This window comes from Oryzias melastigma, linkage group LG3 (assembly GCF_002922805.2).
Source record: "Oryzias melastigma strain HK-1 linkage group LG3, ASM292280v2, whole genome shotgun sequence".
In the NCBI taxonomy this organism is placed as follows: Eukaryota; Metazoa; Chordata; class Actinopteri; order Beloniformes; family Adrianichthyidae; genus Oryzias; species Oryzias melastigma.
Window position 1 is genome coordinate 28,783,379 of NC_050514.1, and position 18,463 is coordinate 28,801,841.

The window sequence follows — 18,463 nt, forward strand, 5'->3', positions numbered from 1 at the left end:
TCATGAATTGTCTGCTGGAAATTCACTTTACTGAACCAGCATTTAGCATCAGCTGGCATCGCCGTCAACAAAGAAGGGCATTATGTAAATTCATCTGTAAACAACATTCCTCTTGAATTCCTAGTAGAGAAAGAACGCCACACAATTTTCTGGGTTTCAAAGTGATTTGTTCAGCAGTTACCTGATATGCCATCTGTCACCAAATCTATGGTTGTTCACTGAAATATCAGCTTAAATCCTAATACTACACGGTATATAAAAACGTATACAGTAAAAGCCACAATAAGGTTCTGACAATTGCATCATAGTTAATCGACTGGATTCTAATTTGCTAAATAAAAAAATGATCAATCATGCAAGAGAACATGCTGGTGATATTTTCAGCTGACCCGTCTTCCTACTGCTTTCTATGTAGCTATATTTTACTTACTTCTTTCTGATATATTACGCTTTCACATGAGAAAACAAAAGGAGACCCAAATATTTGAAATCACTGTTTTGCTTGTTCAGTGACAAACGGCGATTAGGAAAACCCTTTTTGTTACCTATACGAGAGCAGAGTGCCTGACAGAAAAATATTCTAATAATACACGTGTGATCACCAAATGTGGAAAAGGTCCAAACAAAACAGTTTTTACAGTCTGCAGAACACCTCTTGCTTTACAGCTGATTGTCATTAGAGTAAAGAATCTGAATGTTGTACTTGAAATATTTTTTTTACCTAAAAGTTAAAGCTCATCACTGACAAACTTGACAGAAGCTCAATAGTTTGATTTCTAAAATGTAGCAGCAAGAAGAAATAGAAGGAAAGTACAGAAATCTGACCATGGGTTTAGTGGGGAAAAAATGTTGGCAGTCATATTTGGAGCTCCAGGTGGAGAGGAATTGTAAGTGATGTATTTCTTCCATTTTCCAATAATTGCTATAATAGTTATTTTCTTCTCAAAAGCTGCTTGCCTATTGTGGATGAGATCAACCCAGTCTTATTCAGGGGATATGTTGTAAGTAACTGTATAGGAAACGTAGTGGGAAAAGTAAATTTTTGAAAAATAAAAGGTCATCTGGACTTGGGGCGTACTGTCAGTTGGTCCAGACCGAATCTGCTTAATTTGTGGTTGGTCTGTATTCAGACTGTCTTTTAAACGCACATTTCTGTTTGGAACCAAAGCCTGTGAAAAAAACCACGTGACTAAAGAGCTCTTCACTCATTGAGTTACTCTGTTTACATCCCGTAATGTCCAGCTTCGGTGGCCATTTTGGTCCAGCTGTTCTGCTCCGAGCGCAGAGCCTATTCAGACTGAAGAACCTTAGAACCAACCAGAGCTCAGTCCACTTGGAAACTAACCGAGACCACTTCAATAGATGGGTCAGAGTCTGGGTCTGTTTGAGTGCATTCAGACAAAAAAAGGGTCTGGATTATCAGGGGAAACAAATTCTGATTTACTTTGAGCAAACCAAATGTGTCCAGTCTGAAAACACCCTTAAGTTTTTACTTATGTCGGATATGCTCAAATGAGTTTTTTTCCAACTTTCTGCTTTGGGAACCATCCTCAGAGTTTTCAGATAGGACTGTGACAAACAGACAACCAACACGGGACTTTTGAGTTTGACATTTTCACAAGACAATAAATAAAAGTGAGGAAAAATGTGCATTTAGCCTTTTATGCAATTGTTATAATCAGAATGTACTTGTCATTTTTCGATACAGTGCATTCATGATTTGTGATGGTGTACTGATAATCTACAATACGACACATTTTTCCAACCAGTTTGGACAAAAACTTTTACATTATTCTCTTTGAACTCTCTTGTGGTGCAGCGGTAGGACGGTCGACTCCTGATTGGAAGATTGTGGGTTCAATTCCCGCCTTAACCGCCCATGTGTCGAAGTGTCCTTGGGCAAGACACTGAACCCCAAATTGTCTCGGGTGGAAGGTTGGCGCCAGTGTTCAGCAGCAGGGTGTGAATGTGTGTGTGAATGGGTCTGTGACTGTAAAGTGCTTTGGGCCTTTGAGTAAGGTAGAAAAGCGCTATATACATTTATTATTTTACCATTTATTTAGCAGAAAGCAAAAAAAACAGTAAAACAGGGTATGAATGATGACTATGAATGAATGCTTTTGGAGAGAATATGAATGAACTGATTCATTCATGTCTATGTAACAAACAAAAAAAAAAAACAACTTAAATTTAATGTACTATCACAGGCAACCAGAAAGTTTTACTCATCAGATATTTGAGGTTCCGGGTATAGATGCAACAATCATCCTTACAAATTCAGAGCAACTACTATGATAACTGTGTAATGAAAGTACATTTAAAAATATCATTTGAAAGAACAAATGATAATAGAAACTGATTGCCTAATTTTTCTTAAAATAAGCATTATAGTGGTGAACATGTAATCCAAAGCTGGACTTTGTCCAGCTGAATAAAAAAAGAAGAGTGTAAGAGAGAAATGTCCCCCACCGCAGCCAGACGAACAGAGATCCTGACGTAACAAGTGACAGGCCGGGGCTCGCTGCTGATGACGAACTATTAAAGCAGGGAGGCAGGAAGTGGAAGGAAAGGAGAGAGAGAGAGAATAACCACCCACCCTTTACTCTCCCCCCTCCAGCCCCTTTGAGCTCTGCTGGTTCGGAGAAAGCAGAGGGGGAGGAAGGATAATGATGACTGCGTATTGTTTGAGCTCTGTGTGCTGTGGTCCATCCTGGCCTGGCTATTTATATCTATTCAATATGCAGGCGGAGGCAGGCTGGAGTCTTTTCATCATTGTATTTTCAATTGCATGTGTGTTTGGAGAACATCTTTGTGTTTCTTGATATGATCTTTCCACTTATAGTCAGAAAACTTTGGTGTCATATCCACAACTGCATTATCTTTAAAGCACAAATATATATATAAAAAAATAAAAAGACTCCTACTTAATGGCTGATTCAGACAGTTTACAAATGGCTAAAACGTCAGATGATTCATAAATCTTAATTTCTTACTGGAAAACCACATTTTATCACAAGAATCACAAATGCAAAAACAAGATTTTCTGTTATTAATGAAAAATAACATTTTTTATCAATGAAAGTTTGTTTCCATTGAAATAAATAGTTATGTAAAAACTGTTTTTGTTTATTGGTTCCAGAATGCAATTTTTACAGATAACTTTTATTCAAACAAATGACAGTGAATCATTCACAAAGCACCTGGATGGCTCAGTGGGAAACCAGAGCTCGCTTCCTGGGGACCCGATGATCTAACTCCACTGTGGGTCACTAGGCAAGACCTTTCATGCTACTGCCATGCAGCCTCAAGGGGTTTGGGCCTCCCTGTGCCTGTCCCCAGCCTGGATAAAATACAGGGTTGTGTAGGGAAAGGCATCTGATGTAGTGACGCCTCTCATTTTATGAAACGTAAAAAACAACCTGAAGAATCACAGAAGCAAAAACAGCCCCCTATTTCATTTTTAGACTATTTCTATCAGTCGGACTACATACAGCTGGTCACAAAGTATCAACACTTTTTGAAGGTTGGCTTCCAAGCGTAAAAAAGTCGCACTATAAATCATCATAGTTCTCTCTTTCTTTCACGAAAAAGGCAACACTAAAATTCGAAGAGTTTTTTTTTTTTTTTAATCAAACTAATTCTTTAAAACTGAATTAGCATAAAAGTTAATGGGCTTAGATTCACAAATGAAAGTATTGTTCTGGAGGTACAGAATTTCATGAGTTAAATAAATAAAGCAATGGATTAATTTGTAATAAAGAATGTTTTATGCAGGGTGTAGAATAAAGAGATGCACAGAAACACATTTATTGGCTTTGTTTGTTTGTAGGAGTGGATATTGTTCTTTCTTGGTTGCATTTTTGTACACTTCAAACAACTTTGATCAGTTTGTTGTTTGGACTGGGTCTTAATGTTAGATTACTATGAACTTTAAGACTATTACACACATGAAGGTCACTCAAGACTGGACTACGATAGATGATAAGTTGTAGGAGTTTATCCTGAAGATCTCTGCAACAGCAGTTTAATATTGAGAGGAAATGACTAACACTTTTTAAAAAAGTCAGATAGACCACCCTGTAAATATCTGACATTTTTCCAGGACACATTGAGTGTGCATGGCTGTGTTACGCACAGAGCTCCTGCATAAACAAGATTAAAGTTAACCGTGTTACTGTGTGCAGCTTTCAAAGCTTTACCAGTCATGCCTTTATGATACGCAAAATATGCTTCATAGTTCAGAGACCCAACGAGGCAGCATATGCAGCAGACCTCAACTTCCTAACAGCTGGAACAGTTTGCTGCAGAAGCTTCCTCTTCATTTCCATGTTTTCAAAACTGTAGCAAAGCAAAAAGGTAGTAGCTTCAATTTAAAGAGATGTTAAGTACAGAAACATTTCCACTGCAGTGGCCACAGTCCTGAGGCTTGATTAATGAATGTTACATATGCATAAAAAATGCATAAGCCACACATCACACCATGAAAATACACTTACAGTTTAGGTGTAATCTACCATCTGAAAGACTGCAAAGTACTGAAATTCACATGTATACAATATTGCAAAGTGTCACACAGAAAAAAAAACATACTATACATAACAATGAAATAAGTTCCCCAGCCTGAGTTTGTACACACCTTTCACAATTCTTTCTTCGACCTATAGTTCCAGTTTTGCTTTCTTGAAGTAAAATCAATAAAAATACAAAACACAAAGCATGCCTGATTTTCAATTCACGAAGAACCAAAATGTTTTGTGTCAATAAAATCTTCTAGATTTGTTTTTTTAATTTAGTCAAAGTGCATTTATTTCTTCTGATGCTGATCCTGCAGAACACTACTCATATGTCTTTCTTACAAACACACACATACAAGGTCATTTATATTATTGTTTCAGTTTTAATGATACAATGTGTAACTGCATGGTGTTCCTCTTTTAAAATTTGAATGAGTTAACCAAATGTAATAACTGAGTAACAACATAAAACCACATTTAAAGCACTTAATAAAATGTGCAAAAGGAAAATACAAAAATAATATTGTATTAATGTAGGGAAAAGCATAAACAAAGCAGAAGTGGCACCAAATCAATGGTCTGTTAGGGATCAATGGTTCATTCTCTGAAGTGTCATAATCTAAACTTGGTCTTGTTCAAATCTCATCAGTCCACTGTGTTTTTAATGAAAAGATCTGCTTTTTTTTATTATTATTTATTATCTGTTTTTTTCTACATAGTATGGTGCTAATGTCTCTGTGGCCTCCAACATGGCGGACAAATTCTATAACACAAAGTTTTCAATCAAGCATGTCCAAAGACTTTAGAAGAAAGCAGAGAAAAAGATTTTCTTACATTCTAACAAACAAATCCAGATCACTGCAGAACTTTAAGAAAATTTTAATAACTACTATATAATTACCATCATCAACAGCTGACTTAAGAAAAATATATGAAGCATTTAAAGAAAAAAAACATGCAATACACTTCTTTAGTATAAAAACAAAAATATTTTTACTAATACCTTTTAGGGACTCCATATAATCCAAGACTACTTGCTGTTTTGGATTATTTTTGGTTGATGGGGTACAGGGAAGGTTAAAAACAAGGCAAAACTGAAATCCCCTATTTGTTGGGGAAGTAGTGTATGACCCTTCATTTATTTTTTTTAATAAATTATGAATTTAAAGATATTTATGGCTGTGTCCAACTTCAGTTTGAAATATATGGCTGAGGACAACCTGACTCAACTGATTATCCAATCACCATCTTTGTCCTGTCAATCAGATTGCCCAATTACAGTGAATGATCCAAACTGTTCTTTTTTATATTTTAACCTTTAATTATTTTGGCGTTCACTTCATTATGCAAGCATGTCGTCATGACTACGGTGAAGTGTACCATAAAGAAAAAATGTATTTGAAAAGAAGAAGTTCAAACTATGTTAATATATGCTGCCGCTTGCATGCACTTGCATTTTTAACAACAGACTAATGCATGCAAAATCCTAACATCCAAACACACAAACTGGAGGTGGCTTAACTATCCCAGGAGGCCAGAGAGACCCTCAGGAAAGAGCCAGAACACAGTCTGCTGTTGCTACTTTTTCCCCTCCCTTTGATGGCGGTTTATGACAACTCCACCATTCAGAACCAAGAAGACGACAAGGTGGCGAAGCTGGAAGACGGCAACACAAAGCATCTCATTAGAGACAGCCACAGCGGGGAGCTGGTACAATATGGCAACATCAACAGCAACTGGAGCTCCAAATCGCTTTAATAAAAGCTGCATTCAGTAGCAGGAGCACTGACAGCTTGAAGAAAAATCTGACTCAGTGGGCAAAAAAGAAGGGAGTGAAAGAGGAGAAACCGAGAGAAAGAGAAGCTACAGGCAAGACACAAATTGCAAATGTTGTTAAGACTATTATGCCTTAGAGCAGAAATTATAAAGTTAGTTGGTGAGAAATCCAGATGAAAAAAAAAGTTTCAGAACTTCTTGTTGCCAAGATAAAAGCCAACCTAGTAGACAAAAAAGAAATGGAGAGGATACAGACTTTATGGTAAATCACGTTTTAAGACCCATTCCATCATCTTTTGAGCTATTTTTAAAGCACTCCCAGTTGGGTTTTGCCATTTTTTTTTTTGTTGCCAAAAATCAAGAAACCTATATGTTTTCTAGGACATAATTTCTGCAGAGAAACGCATCTCTAAATTGTGGGCAGGACCATCGGAGGAAAAGCAGGCACATCCCCACTTCCCGTTTCCCATCTGTTTAGCTGTTTAGCTGTCTAGTTTACAGACCTCACAACCTCAAGCTGACATTAATTTGCTGTTAAAGTAAACACATTTTCATCAAATTTTACAATAATACAAACAACAAGTCTCCAACATTGACAATTTATTTTAAAAATAAAAAAACAAAAGAAATAGCCCCTAAATATGCTATTTTACAGCATTTAGGAAGCAGAAGTTGATATTATTTCTTTTAAATCAAACCAATCAAGACAACTTTCACATGTAATACATATTTTGCTTTTTTCCATTTCCACTATATCAGTTTTAAATATTCAAACATTCTTATTTTTCTATTGAAGTCCAATGCCCCCTGAACTCACCACTAAAGACAGAGGTGCAGCAGACTCCGAGCCAAAAATAACCAGTTCAATATCGGCCCGTAAGACAAAAAAAAAAAATGAAAAAGACAGAAACGATGTGTAAAAATACCAAATATCAGCGCCGATATCAGTATTGATATTGGCATCCCTGATTCGCAATGATTGGAAGAAAGAAAAAAACGTAAATGCAAATTAAAGTTTAATGTTCTCAATATATTATTATCACAAATTCCCACAAGTACATGTTAAAAAAACACAATTTTTATTGGATTGAGTCTTAAAAAAAGCTCTGTTTATTGGATGATCCATTATTTTAGAATGGCAAAATAACATTTTAGTTAAAAAAAAAGGGGGGGGGGGTACAAGCTTAAATTCCAATAACAAAAGGAATGAAACAGATAAAAGTAAATGTCATCTGCTGTCTGACACATATTTGGAGAAGTGTGAAAGAAAATATCTTCACAAGTGGAGAAGGCAAAGATCGGGCGAGGAGGTTAACAGCAAAGAGGATTCAGAGTGGTTGATGGGTGTGAGACAAAAAAAAGAAGAAAAAAAAGCCATAAAAGCCTTGAAGATAGCTCAGTAGCTTAGTCTGGTTCAGCTCGTTCTCAATATAAACCACAGTCATCTGTCAGTTCCAAAATCTACCATGAATAATGAAAGCTCCACCCATCTATGGCAACATTCTGAATTATTAATCCTCAACTACATACTTGCATTAGCCCTCAGAGTAAAGTGAGGACGGCCTCCTTAGACGGTGTGTTGTGCGTCTTCATATGCAGACGTGTTCGTCTGCCCACAACGCACATTTACAAAGACAGATTTTAATCACAGTGACTGACTGCAGATGAACTGTGCATGTTTTAACAACAACTAACAGTTTATTAGAGAAGGAGACTTTTCTGTGCACAACTGCTGTGTCATGCTTTCAGGCTCACGGCAATCCCAGAATCACTCAAGCCACACGCTACACCAAACATCTGGCTGGTAGAATCACCTCAATCCAGTGAAGGGGATTAACAACTCCGCAAAAACTTCCGTCAGAATTATAATCCCAGTCAGACACAATAGAACAACCCAGGAGACGATACTAACTAGGTCATTAGTTTCTTTTCATAGGCGCGAGGAAGAAATGTGGCCTAATTAGTTCAAAGGGGAATTTGTCAGAAGTAAATCACCAGAATGTTGCTTTGATGCGGTTACTTCTATTCAGAAAAAAAGTCTGAGGATGGGTATGTGTGAGCTCGTCTAATTTTAGACAAAAACAACACTTTCCACCATACCACAATGCAACTGCTATTCATGCACAAGTGGTTGCAGTTACAGGCAACAGACGTGGTGATGCTACGTAGAAGTGTTTGAATGAGTCTTTTCCTGACTGAATAACACATGTAGGATACAAACAACTAATCTATTTTCATCTGTTCGGTGGGACATTACTGAAATTATAACACCTTCATAGAAAAAAAAACTGTGATGATAACAAAAGGCAGCACAGAAGAGTTTTTTGAATAATGGTGAACTAATGTTTGCTAAAAAAGCATCAGGTCTAAATACTGTCTGCAGAGAACAATGGACAGTTCTTCAGCAAAAGCCTAACAGTTTGCATGTGATATTTATTCACTAAGCAACCAGGAACCAACATGTCATAAAAACAAACAACAGAATAGTCTTTTTTTTAGCTGATTTCTTTAAGATAAAAAAACAAATTGACACTAATCAGTGTTGTATTTCTTTTCCAATATGTTTTTATTGCAATGAAAAGCAGACATTTTATAAAATGTGCAGTGACGTGCTCATTCAAAAAGAATGAATGTCAGGAGATTGTCTGAGACACATGATCCCGACAGCAACAAAAGCCTGAGAAATACCAGCATGTCAGCAGAAGAAGAGAACTTGGACTCAGCCATAATCTCCAGCATGCACACCGTCCCCTCCGTGTGTCTCCAGGGAACATCTGGCTGAATTTAAAGTGTCTGAGACTTTCTGGACATTACAAACTACAGCCACATCCTCGTTGATAATGAGCTTCACTGTTAAAACCTCTGAAAACTTAACAAACACATGTAGGGTGAAGAGAATTACAAGGCCAATCCTGGCCTCTAATTAGTCTAAATGGTAAATGGCGTATACTTGTATAGCGCTTTCTACCCTCCTTCGAGGGCCCAAAGCGCTTCACAGTCACAGACCCATTCACCCATTCACACACACATTCACACACTGGTGGTGGCTCCGCTGCCGAACACTGGCGCCAACCTCCCACCAGAGGCAATTCGGGGTTCAGTGTCTTGCCCAAGGACACTTCGACACATGGGCGGGCAAGGCGGAGTCGAACCAGCTCACTTCTGATCAGGAGTCGACCGCCCTACCACTGCACCACAGCCGCCCCAGCACCACAGCCGCCCCAGACTAGACTAGACTAGAGACAGTGTTGAACCAACTGAAATAGTGCAAATGTAGGACACACCTGGAAACATTCAAATTTTAAATTCCAATTTTAAATTAAATTCAGCCTTGGTGTTATTTTTTTATTTATTTTTTAACACTTTCCTTCTCATGTTTTGCAATATTGTGAGTAAATCCAACCCAAATCCTTTGCTTCCATGTAATGTTTGCCACAAATTGATATTTCTTTTTAGCTAAATTAACAGTTTATTTCATAAAATTACATTTTAAAATCAGGCATGAATAGAAAAGAAAATAAAAAAAATGATGCCAGAAAGCAACTACATGCTACAGTGTAACCGGTGGCACAAATGGACATCCAAAGCGTTCCACCTACTGCTAAACCCATTGACATAGTTGGGTTTTACTGCAAAAAAATAAATAATTTAGTTTGATTATGAATAGATTTCAGTTTAATCCATGATTCAGTGTGGTTGTGTGATTCGTTTAAATAATTGTTATCAGCCACATTCTCAAAACTATTAACAAAAACAGTTCTTATTTATAACTATTTAATAACCGTATTATTTTCATGTTGTAAAACAAAAAGAAAATAAAGGAAAATTCTTTAAAAGCAAAAAAAAGAAACAGAGTAACAGAACAGAAAGTAACAACAGAAAAGTAAACATCTTATTTGTAAAGAATAATCTTAATTTGTGTGGCAAACAAATATCCTAGAGACTGTCAAAGCAGTGTCAAAAAATCTATGAAGATAAAATTGTCTCAACTTATCAATCTAAGCACTTAAAAAAAAAAAAAAAAAAAAAAAAAACTTGCTTTTCACCTTAGCTGGTGAATTATGAAGATGTCTCACCAGTTGAACATCTACCAATACAGTTAAAATAAAATTGACCTCCAAACATACCAGAACCAATTCAAATAGATGACAAATGATGGCTCAAATACAAATCCCACAGGTCATAAATAAACTGACATTTTATTCATAATTCATCATTCATCATGATCGACTCTAGTTGGTCATCAGTGTGATGTCTTCTGCTTTCTATGTATTTCGACAATAGATTAGAATTTGTATAAACACTTTACTTAGAAAGAGACTTTATCCATTTAGATGCAAGACATTTATTTAAAACTGTGATTCTTTGTCATCTCCACAAAGTCATTTGTAAATATACAAACAAAAATGAAAGATGCTTCTTTTGCATAAACGACAAATGCAAGACAAATTGTTTATACATAATGTTTTGCAAATGAAGGCCACAGAATGAAAGCAGGGACGTTTCTTGAATCTTTAAAGACTAGCTTATGACTCAATTGCACAAAACTTCCCGGACTGCATTGAAGAAACTGATAAGAGGATGTGGTCAGACTCCATGATGAATGATACATCGTCGTCATTAATAAAATGAGGGATTATGCCTATTGTCTGTAAAGATCACTTTGGGAAGGAATATTGTGTTCATAAATGAAAGGAAATAGCTTCACTTCATGCTGACTGCAAGCCTTCCTTAACACTTCCCCGCTGTGAGCATGTGACACGCATGATTCTAGGTGAACTGACAATCGTAAAGCACAAGTTAATTAGAGCGCACTTCCTTCCTTCCGGAGGAACACGTGTTATAGACTTACAAGCAACTTCAAAAGTTCAAGAAAGAGGATAATCAGTTCGATCCTGAACCTTCATTCCCCAGAAGTCCCGCTGAGCACAGCGCTTTTGTCCTTTATTATGAAGAAAATGTGAAAGAAACTGTCCAAGAAAACAAGTCTTAAAAGAAATAGAACTCAACTAAAGGGTGGAAACAAACCCCTCACTGACCCGTGGCTTGAATGAAAAACTTTAATCTTTCAGAACTTCAGTTGAACCCATTATTTTACTTTCTTAAAGCCTTCAGCATACCAAACATCTGTCGGCTTCGCTCCCAAAGTGGCATCTTTTTGGTGGATCTTAGATTAGAAGTCATTATAGGCATTTTAAAAAGGTCAAATCCCCCACGTTTATGATGAAAAACAGGAAGTAGGCACAGTTTTTACCATTGAGTAACTGGTAAATTTAGAAAAAAAATACCACAAAAAAAGAGAAAAAAAAAAACAACCCTGTATGCAGTACTTTTTATTTTCAAAAAAAGCCATGTGTTTGTAACGGCACAGCATGATACTGTGGCGTGATGTAAGATTGGTGGGTTCTTCTGAGTCTAGCCACAGTCCTCATTAAAATACGAACACTTTGAACATTTTTATTTCACTTCTTAATAAAGTTGCAAATAGTTTCCAGGGTTTTTTTAATCTTTATTTTCAGTCAATTTTTGTTGGGATTTGAGACAAAAAGTGGCATTTTTTCAAAAACCAAACGTTTTACTTAAACTTAGGACAGACAATGTTAACGTACCCAATTTCTTTTTTTAGAAAATGTACGCATTCTTATTATTAACGCAAATTACTTATAATTCATTAAGCAACCATTCAAGACGGTGTGGAGGACGTTCAGGCTTCCACAGCATGCATCAATTTATGATAATGTACGTTTAGAAGGGTATTATCCCACTTATACCATGGTCACTTATAAAATATTCAACTGAATTTTAGTAATTTATTCTTGTTATTTTTTTCTGCATAGATCGCTTTTTTTATTTATTTAACAAAAATCAGTATTTGATAGGTGGTGTGGCACATCGTGACGTTAACATGACATCATGCCTTTGCGCCGACTGAATTGACTTCAACTGCAAAGGAAAGCGATATATATGCCGAATGTCACGAAAGGTCAAATAAAGCATCAGTTCAGAGAGAAAGTTCACATCTTTCCGTTTGTTTTAGTCCAGATGATAAAGCAAACGTTTATTTTAAAGAGGCCAGTGAAGTGATACAGAACAATCTGTGCTATGTGACCGGAACTTCTTTTTTAGGTGTACATCCACACACAGCAGCCAATCAGAATCGAGTATTCACCCGGATCATAGTACAAGTTCATTTAAAGTGCAGAAACACAATGTTTGTTTCTTATGGCTGTATGTAGGCATCTTTGTTTTCTTGGACAAATACTGCAGACATGAAAGTCTAAAGAATTCTAATTATCTTACTGTTGACGTGTTTGGTACGCACAAAATAAAAATTCTGGAATATCCGAGTTAAAACTTAAATTCAAAAATTTTAGACTATAAAAATAAAAAAAATCACTCTGGCCTGTATTTGTTCAAAAACTGCAAATTGTTATAAAAATGTACCCAATAAAACATTGTGATTAATCACAATCCAAAAGCATAATAAATTTGATTTTTTTTAAATCGATTGACAGCACTAATTAAAATACATGTCATGTGTTGGCCTTTTATTTAGGCAAATAATAATACAAAAAATATTGCCAAACGTTATAATTCATAATAAGGAACATACTTGGCAATCAGAGCTTCTTTACTCAGTCAATGAAAACTATAACATTTTTTTTATGTAAAAAGATGTAAAACTTGAACTTTAACAATATTTTCTTTATGCAAAAAAAAAAAAACATCTTTGCTAGTTAACTGTTGGCTAAATAACATAAGGTTAAAACATCAACATGCATTTACAATAGATAACATGTATATTACTTGAAGCTGAGGGGAAAATAACAGAGGCGAATTGCAAACTGCAAATTATTGATAGAAAAATATGTATAGAAAATGTAGAGAAAATCTGTAATTAAGAAATGTATATGGATGGCACATTTCAGAGCACTACATCCAATACATCATTTAACCCAATGTCAAAATAAAGGACATATAGTTTATCTTAAATTAAGAACAAGTATTTCAGAAATATTTACTTGTGTATAGTATTAAAAAAAAAAATCCCTCCCAATCTAAAGATTTTTCAGTTCTCAACCGTAAAAAAGTAAAAACAAATGCTTACAAGCTAGTCAGATGTGTGTTTTGACTTTTCAGAGAACTGTTTAGCTTTAGATATGATGAAGAAAAATGACAGAGCTGATAAGACTCCATGTAATGAGTTTAATAAGTAGGATAAAATGGCAATAACCATATCAAAATCTGAAAAATTTTGATTTTTTTCCAAAAGAAAATGAAGACATAACTGAAAGAGTTTGAGTCTGTGAAATTCATCAAGCGTTTCTCACACAAACATGGAACTGAGCTCACAAGAACAGCTGCTGCTGCTGCTGCTGCTGGACTGCTGCCTCCAAGAGGAAGTGTCCAACTGTTTCCCTTACCAAACACTTCTCATTTACCTCAATAATTCAAATGAAGCCTTTCAAGAGACAGACTGATGTCATGGAGCTGACACATTTAAGTGTGTCTGCAGTGGAGAGTAAAAGATGAGCAAAACTCTGCTACAAAAAAATATAGGGTTCTGGTTTGGGGCTTCTTGTGACATTGTATTGTATTTTATCAAACCAGGGTGTGGAAAAACATAGTAAAATTGCATATACAGCTGGGTTTAAAAAGAACTATTGATTTGTTAATATTTACGGGGATGCGACATCCATCCACTAAATCCATACATTGATTTGAATTGATTCGTTTTAATATTTCTGCACCTAAAAACTACTCCAACGGTCATCAGTATATTGTATTCATGCATTTTTTTAATAACCAACCACAATGTAGTTAAATTGAATCAATTTACAGAACAAACCTTGCGATCAAATCAAATAAAAGGGCTATGACCTTGACAGCTTTTTTCTAGTTTTAAAATCCTAAATAATTGATTTAATTATGCCAAGTTAAACCTTGAACATAGGAGTGAATATCCAGCATTAATGTTTTTCTCTAGTGAGAATCCTCTGGAGTCTAAAACACCAAAACACATTTTAGACCTGCATCTAAGCCTCCTCCCCACCAAGAAACTGTCTCACCACTTCTCAGCTGGAGCTGAACTCACTTTTAAGGTCTAAGCCACAAACCCATCGTTCTGTGGAGCAGAAAGGGATCAATCTGTATCACATCTCAGCAGGTGGCAAACAGAGGAAAGGGTAGAGATATAGCTACGGAGGATAAACAATAATAATAAGCCAGTGCATCTCTCAGCATTATTCTATCTTCACTAATTTGATTGCGAAGCAGCAGAGCTGCATTCACAACTTTAAGCCGTCTTCCACCAGGAAGACTAAATTAGAAAATTCACCAACTCAATATGAAGAAATGGGTTCTGTCTGGAAATCACCATTTTGTTTTTGTTATAAGGCGATGCTGACCACAGTTTACGCTTAGGTGAGGAAATGTTGCGCAGAAGTGAAACCAGAGGACCACAGCATTGATACTTTTACTATTTTGTGTACAATAGTCAATTAAATTAAAAACAAAAGGCCAACTTCCAAAATTGAGACTAGATAAGTTGCAGCATCAACTTGCATATTAAAAAAAATGCATTTGAGCTAAAATAACTATTATGATCAGATTAGAGTACAGTCAGGCACAAAACATACTAACATCCTTAAAAATAAACATGTGTGATGCCTACAATAGAAGTCAAATGACTTCTTCACAGCTGAAACAAAACAAAAAAAAACTGTGCCACCAGAAAACCAACAGAGTAAGTAGTGGTTATGAAGCAGCTCTGTTATATTTTTATGAAAAATCTAAGGGGTGCAGGTGCAGCTTGGTTTCATTTTCCAATTCTCTTCAAATGTTGCTAGACCATGGCAGTTTTCAGAATTTGCATAGCAAGTCTACAATAACAATGTGCGTCTCAGTATATCCCTGCATCGGTTGCAGATATCCTGCATTGTGCGAGCTTGGGTAAAAGACTTCGCTCTGATGAGGCATTTATTCTACAGCTAGTGACACCACGTCAGGCTGCTGAGGAGCAGACGTCCCCAAAAATAAATAAGGCTGAAGACACATGCAATGCTTTCCAGGCTACCTTGCAGGATGCATCTCACAGCAGCTGTGAGGTCCTGATGGTCACGGGTGTTAGCACGCTTTTAAGCTGTGCAACAGATTCACAAATCCTTCCACTGTTATTGCACTCGCTGATTAAAAAAGACAGAGGCAAGATGTGAAGGGCGGCGGAGTGGAGAGGTGGGGGGTGAGCTAAACATGGCCATTGTGTCGAGGTCAGCAGGGCTCTGGACAGGCTTCAAATGTGCAATGAGATGGTCAGTGTACAGACAGAGAAGCCATTACTTCCTGCTGAGCACATAAGCCTGGCTCTAAGCTCAACACGAGACAGTAGCACGGCTCAATCTTCACGGATCAACCAGACCACTATTCTCCCAACTCTACCAATAAACTTGACGCTAATTAGAGGACAGCAAAGATGCAGCCATTCTTGTAAGATGTGCTCTGCAGGCTCAAGTTGTCTTCAAAGCTGAACCTCCAGAAGAGTACCGACACCCAACCATCAGACAGGTGGAGGACAGGCAACAAAGAACAGGAAAACTTCCACCAGTTAACCCCTTATTGCCTGTTGTCACAAATATGCAACAAACCACTTTGGGTCTAAAATGACATAAATGTAGCACCTATTTAAAAGCAAAAGCATAAGCTATTTTTTTCCCATAGCTGGAAATAAATTCAGGCGTCAAGGGGTTAAAGACCCACCTTGATGATAATCACATTTTTGGTGTTTTTAATATGTTCTTGTGGCATTTTTCTCACGATTGGACAACATATATAAAAAAATTAAGCCAAAAATTGCATTTCTGAGTATTTTTTTTATTCGAATCGCTGTAAATCACGAGTAGACGAAAAAATTTTGTTGGAAATAGCTTGTAGGTATGATGTAGAAGCTACCCTGTTCTGACGCATTCACTTGCAGACAAATAGATCCATGCACAGCTTCGTTTTCCTTGTCCATCTGGCTCAAATGCCTGGATAGCTCAAATATTGCTCACTATTTTTGTTGCACCAGTAATCTTATTTAAAGGTTGTGAGGAGCATGTAAACAAATGGATGGTAGGAAGAGCGAGAGTCTACTCCAAACAAATTTCTAATGAACTACAACCGAAAATCTGACAGAGAAAACAGCTTTTTTTTCCCTTTGGCTAAAAACGGTATAATATCATTAAAAGACCACTTTTTAAATAGCTCAAAAATAATCAGAGTGAGACTTTAAGGCTGCTCAGACAATTAAGAGTTAAAACAAGTAACAAAATGAGCCAATAAATCAGCTAACATGCACAGATTCTGAGATTACGCACTTGTCATATATGCCCTCTGAAAACAGCGCCAGGATAAGATTGCAGATGATGGAGCCGGTTTAGAAGCAGAGCTTTTTAGACCGCTGTCCCCTTAACTCCTTCCATTAATGTGGAAACTGACATGATGCTGCAGACGTTATCTGTCCTGCCATGCCTTGCAAAGTATGTATATTTCAAAACTTCAGACTGCTGCCTGGAATCATTGAACCCAAAGCTAATGCTTTTTGGTATTTCTCATGAGTTGCAACAACAGAATCAACCGACAATGAATTGCAAGTATGAAGCCTTAATGCAAAGTGTGTTATAACACCGATCATGCAGAGTAAATTCAAAGCATTTATGTGAAATATGTTCAAATCAAACTGATTTCTGCATGACATATGTGAGTCATTATAGAAAATATCAAGTAAATATAAATATCATTTATATTTTTTGGATAAACCTGCATAAATGGTATTTAACGACTGTTTGCCATCATCAAAATTCTGCACATGTACACATGTATGCACCTAAAAACCAAACATGACAGCTAAAATGTGCAATTAGAAAAGATTTAATTCAAGACATGATTATGAAAAAAAGAACAACAATGCAACGCAAAGGGGTTGATTCCCCATCCCTCTGTAACGGAGCCAACACTGTCAGCTCCATTATCGGACAGAATCCTTCCCTCCTTCCCGCTTACCGGAACCGTTAAAAGCGCAGCTCATGCAAACCCACAGAACGTGCGCCTCTGTTTACCGCTTCAATGTCACACTCGCCACCGTCCGACCCAACCCCCTTCTTCCTCCAGAACCGCTCATCTGCCATCAGCACAATGCAGAACACAGCTCCAGCTCGAGCTGGGATCGCTGCTGCGATAAGGGTCCGCGCGGACAGAGCACGCGGGCAGGGAGGGAGGGGGGAGAATGGAAGGAAACGGTCGAGACAATGCAACACAGCATTGATGTGTCCGATGATGGAATCAGGGAATTTTTTTAAAGGGGTGACTTGGTGATTTGGGGCACGTATTCGCCGCGGGCGTTGCACTGTGCAAAACAGGCACAAACTCGTTGATAATGTTTGCAAATGTCAGTGTGAGGTTAATTCCACAGATAAACTGCAGTGAAATGAGAGTGGAAGGGGGTTCAAACCGGTAAACCTTAGCTAATGCAAGACTCTGTCCGATAATGGACACAGGGACGTGAACTAGCAGCTAACGGTAAAGCTCCATAAGATTTAACGCTAGCTCTGTCCCGAATCAGCCGCATACAGCGAGACCTTGAATGGTTTCGGCGAAAAGACTGACTAAAGTGAACGTAAAGCCCCGAACAGTTATTCTTGACCGCTCTCTCGCGGACATCTGGCTGCTAAAATGTTCCAGCAACAACCAGAGACGCTCCGGCCACACAACTCACCCAAAAGATACCGCCGCGGGTGTCGAGCAGGTTTCGCCGCAAATTAGCGGGAAAGACCCATAACGAGACGTTCTGCGGCGGGGGGCATCCGGGGTTTGCAGCGGTGATACCGAACGATCCCAAACGTGGCTGTGCGTTGAAGGTTGCCTCCAGTCTGGCTGCATATGTGTGGATGTTTGCGTGTGTGGCGCTCGTCTGCGAGGCCTTCTGTTGGAAGGAAATGGTCTCCGCTACGTCGGCCAAGTGCGCATGCGCCGGGGGACAGGCACGAGCCCTCGGGTTGAGCTGTGTGCGAGCACAGCCGCGTGGCCAACAGGTGAGACTGTCATCCACAGGTGTTCTACGGTCTGTTGGATTTCAGCTTTAAAGGTACGCGTGGTGAATTTTATTATATTTTTTTATTTAATACATTTTAAGCACT

General features: G+C 37.5%; 1 protein-coding gene across 1 annotated transcript in view; it reads right to left on the reverse strand.

Moving 5' to 3' along the window:
* Positions 1-18,463, reverse strand: part of LOC112161049 (tyrosine-protein kinase CSK) — a 40,402-nt gene extending 21,939 nt beyond the window's left edge. Inside the window, exon 1 of the mRNA XM_024296016.2 lies at positions 18,043-18,463. The gene's annotated coding sequence lies outside the window, so the exon portion shown is untranslated. The remainder of the gene's footprint in view (positions 1-18,042) is intronic.